This window comes from Cebus imitator, unplaced genomic scaffold, assembly GCF_001604975.1.
Source record: "Cebus imitator isolate Cc_AM_T3 unplaced genomic scaffold, Cebus_imitator-1.0 Scaffold188, whole genome shotgun sequence".
NCBI classification, from domain to species: domain Eukaryota; kingdom Metazoa; phylum Chordata; class Mammalia; order Primates; family Cebidae; genus Cebus; species Cebus imitator.
The window spans coordinates 3,266,107-3,270,417 of NW_016107503.1; the positions used below are offsets into that span (position 1 = coordinate 3,266,107).

Consider the following 4,311-nt stretch of genomic DNA (forward strand, 5'->3'; position numbering starts at 1 on the left):
CCCAGGTGCTCTGTCCCAGGAAGTTAGGGCTTTATTTATGAGTTCCTGTTGTGCTGCTGCCTTTTTTTTTTCTTTCAGGGCTGCTCTGCCCAGTGAGGAGGCAGCCTAGTCACTGTCTGCCTGCAGAGGCTTTGCTGAGCTGCGGTGGGCTCTGCCCAGCTGCCGTGTGATCTTCCCTGCAGTCCTGTTTATATGGGTGTAGTTAGAACTGCCTCGGCAATGGTGGCCCGCCTCTGTTATGGCAGACTCTCTCTGTAGAGGCGGGTTGCCTCAGCAACGGTGGGCTGCGTCAGCGATGGTCAGACTGCCTCCGTAGTGGTTGAGTGTCTCAGTAATGGCAGATGCCCCTCCTGCACAGAGCCGGACAGTGCCGGGTTCAGCTGTGCTTGCTGTGAAACTCTCAACCCAGAGAGTTTTCAACTACTGGTTATTTTGTTGTTGTTGTTGTTGTTGGGCAGGGGGTGGGACCAGCCGAGCCTGCTCACCTGGCTCCCTGACTCGGAGTCTTTTTTGTTGTTGTTGTTGAACCATTGACTGTCTCCCATGTGTTCCAGTCGCCTGTTGAAAAGGCGCCGGGATCTCCCGTGCCACGACTCACTGAGCCAGCTGAAACAGCCGCGCTGAGATTCCTGGCGGTTTTTTTGCCTAGGAATCTCCTGGCCTGGCTCACTATTTCAGATCAATGGGCGACTCTGCCGTCTCAGGGCTCCAATCGCCAGCTAAGAGGGCACCCGGACCAGTGTCTTTTGTACAGAGAACCGCGGCACCTGGGCGTGGGCAAAGCAGCCGCGCGGGCCGAAACAGCCACGCTGGCGAACCTTGGGGCTCCTCTGCCTGGGAATCTCCTGGTCTGTGGACAATAAAAATCCCTCTGGAAATGCGGCGTCCACTTACTCTCTGCCCTTGCACTGGCAGCTGCAATCCTGAGCTGTTCCTAGTCGGCCATCTTCCCCCGATCCAAATCAGAGAAAATTTTTAAAAATAACCCCTGCCCCACCTCCAATCTATTTACTTAAAAATTTTTAATGTTATCTTAAGTAATATATTAAAGCATAATAGACAATTTATAAACTATATAAAAGGAAAGACATTGAGATCCTCACATACCTAAAACTGTGAAATATGACCAATGCAGAAAAACAAAGTAAATAGAAGGAATGAGCAAGTACAACATAAAATAAAAAATTAATAAAATAGAATCACTGATACTTGATTTGAAAATCAAAAGCCAGTGTTTTTAAAAGACTGATCAAACAAACGAGCTTGCCTAGGAATAATAGGAAATGTTATTTATCTATTTATTTGTGGAAGATATTTTTAATAAGACTAGATGTAAATTTATGTCAATAAATATAAAACAAATATAATAATTTTCTGATAATGATTAAAATGAGTAAGATCTGAATATAGAATAAAATATTTTAAATGATAATCAAGTATCTACTACCACCATAGCCCATTTTAATTAAGTTTTCAAAAAACAGATAATTCCCATTTGTATCAGCTATTCCAGAATATTAATATGTGGAAACTTTCACAATCCATTCTCTAAATAAAGCATAACCCGAATATCGCAAGATTGAAAAGAAAAAGAAAACTGTAAGCCGGGATAACTTATAAATATATGCTTTAAAATTTTAGCCTGAAATATTAGATTGAATTCAAAATTACAATAAAATTATAATATGAATAAGTGTTAGCAGGAAGGGTTTATCTTAAGAATGCAAAGATAGTTCTGCCTAAATATATACTTTATTGAGGTGAAAACATACAATTCACTTTGTAACAGATAAATTGTTTTATAAAATCCAGAATTCATTTCACATTTTAAAAACAAAATACTGACAAACAAAACTAGAATGTAAGAAGAAAAAGTCCTCAACTACACATCTGCCAAAAATGTAAGTCAGACATAACTATATTTAACCATAACACAATTAGAAGCTGTTCAATTAAAGAAGAAAAGAAAAGGTTTCTGCTTTTACTATTACTCTGCAATATTGTGCTAAAGCATTGCAATGAAGACAAAAAAAATACATAAGAAATTTTCTTTTTGGTTCTCACAGTAAAATATTATAGCGGGTGTTATGTAGGTCTTACATACGTTTTTGTGATATATTTAGATATTATAAGGTTTCTGTTGCTATAGTGACTAAAACATTTAAAATGTAATTGTAACTTGTCATTGGTAGTATACAGGAAAACCATTAATAATTGTATGTTGGCTATGTAACTGACTTCTCTTAATTAATTCTAAAACTTTTTAATTATCTCAGAGTTCCTAAGTGAACATTCCTAACTAGCAGAAAGAAAATCATGATTTATTTTATTCAATATTTAGGAGATATTTTCTACATATATTTATAAAAAACCTTTTTTTTAAGTTTTGTAAGATAAATAAGTTATGCTTTACCAATAACACTTTTCTGTATTTTATGATTTGGCTAGAGTACAAAAAGATTTTCTCCAATGAGCTTTAAAAAAGGAGTAGATTAAAACTTTGGGTGAATCAAGGAAACTTAGAAATGAGAATAGAGATAGACGACTTTGTGACTATAAGCTCTTTTACCATTATTCCTGTCTTACAGAAGTGCTGTAACTCAGTTCCTGGGTTAACACGTAACTCATTCTGGTACTCTATTTTGTAAATCTTGAACTGGAGTGGACTTAGAGTTGTTAATGACATTCAGGGACTTATTTATTCTAATTAAATGCTCAAAGAGTCTGAAGTGGTCTGGGCTGTAATCCCAGCACTTTGGGAGGTTAAGGTGGGCAGATCACTTGAGGGCAGGTGTTCGAGACCAGCCTGGCCAATATGGTGAAAACTCATTTCGACTAAAAATACAAAAATTAGCCGAGCATGGTGGCGTGTGCCACAAGTCCCAGTTACTCGGGAGGCTGAGGCAGAAGAATCCCTTGAACCCTGGAGGCAGGGATTGCACCACTGCACTCTAGCCTGGGTGATAGAGCAAGACTACCTCAAAGAAACAGAACAGAGAGAGAGAGAATGAAGAACATATCAGAATGTTCACGAATTTAATATACAGAAGTCTGCCCTTTCCAAAAATAAATATATTTATGCTTGCTCCACAAAGACTGAGAATCCACATTACTAATCAAAAGACTGCAACATCAAAGTAGAGATGAAAAATATTAAGGACTCTTTCAGCCAGAATATGATGACTATGTGTACCCAGGTGGAACTCATTTTTAAAAGGACCAGTAAAATAAAGTTCACCGGGTTCAGTGTCTATTTCCTTTGGAAAGTAATCCTTAAATACCGGCCAAATCTAGTATTCAAACTTCTCTTTTCTCAGGGCCATGTGAAATATCTTTTTTTCATTCAGGCAAAAGACTTTCAGCTTTGCTAATGCCGTAGTTTAGGCAATAAGATTTTTTGATAGCCTTTCATTCTTGAGATTTCTAGGCCCTGCAATTCTTGATTTATCCAGGCAAAATATCCTTCAGCAGATAACAAATCAGGTTCTAAATGTGGTTTTAATTTGTTTATTTTTGAGAGGATTATCATGGAAACATCTCCACAGTTTGACGAATGTGAGTGCATATGTTAGTGATTGTGACAGAGAGGCAGGTTGAGGAAGTGAAACACAGAAATGGAGAGAGAGAAAGGATGTGAATGACTTCGCTGACTTCTAACAGAACCATTAATATCCATTTTTGATATTATTTTATTTCTCAGGCAATCTATAACTTCAGTTCTCTAGCCAGTGGAACAAAAGCTTTACCACTGTCTTAAGACATTGCAGAAAAAAAAAGATTTGGTAGTAGAGTACTACATTTTATTAGCACTTGTACCTATTCCTGATTTTTTCCAGTTGGTAGGGCTTGAAGCCAGGAAATTACCTTTTTACATCAAAACTTCTAAAAGAATCTCTTGGACTTTACTAAACAAATTCTATTCCCAGGTCTGAACAAGAACACTGTATATTCCATGTAAGATTGGGTGATTTCTATGCTTTCTATATTACTTAATATCTGCCTATATGACATAAAATCAATAGAAAATAAAAATAAATGCAGAATGCATGGATTTGTTAACCTTAGTAGAAAATAGACCGGGCGCAGTGGCTCATGCCTGTAATCCCAGCACTTTGGGAGGCCAAGGCGGGTGGATCACGAGGTCAAGAGATCGAGACCATCCTGGTCAACATGGTGACACCCCATCTCTACTAAAACTACAAAAAAATTAGCTGGGCATGGTGGCGCGTGCCTGTAATCCCAGCTACTCAGGAGGCTGAGGCAGGAGAATTGCCTGAACCCGGGAGGCGGAGGTTGCGGTGAGCCGAGATC

The 4,311-nt window shown here is 38.5% G+C and overlaps 1 protein-coding gene across 4 annotated transcripts in view; it reads left to right on the forward strand.

Moving 5' to 3' along the window:
* EPHA6 (EPH receptor A6) overlaps positions 1-4,311 on the forward strand; it is a 980,105-nt gene that overhangs the window by 663,239 nt on the left and 312,555 nt on the right. Inside the window, exon 1 of one of the 4 annotated variants that reach the window (XM_037744877.1) lies at positions 1,845-1,901. The exons of the other annotated variants lie outside the window; for them this stretch is intronic. The gene's annotated coding sequence lies outside the window, so the exon portion shown is untranslated. Of the gene's footprint in view, positions 1-1,844; positions 1,902-4,311 lie in introns of those variants that run through there. 4 annotated transcript variants of the gene reach the window in all.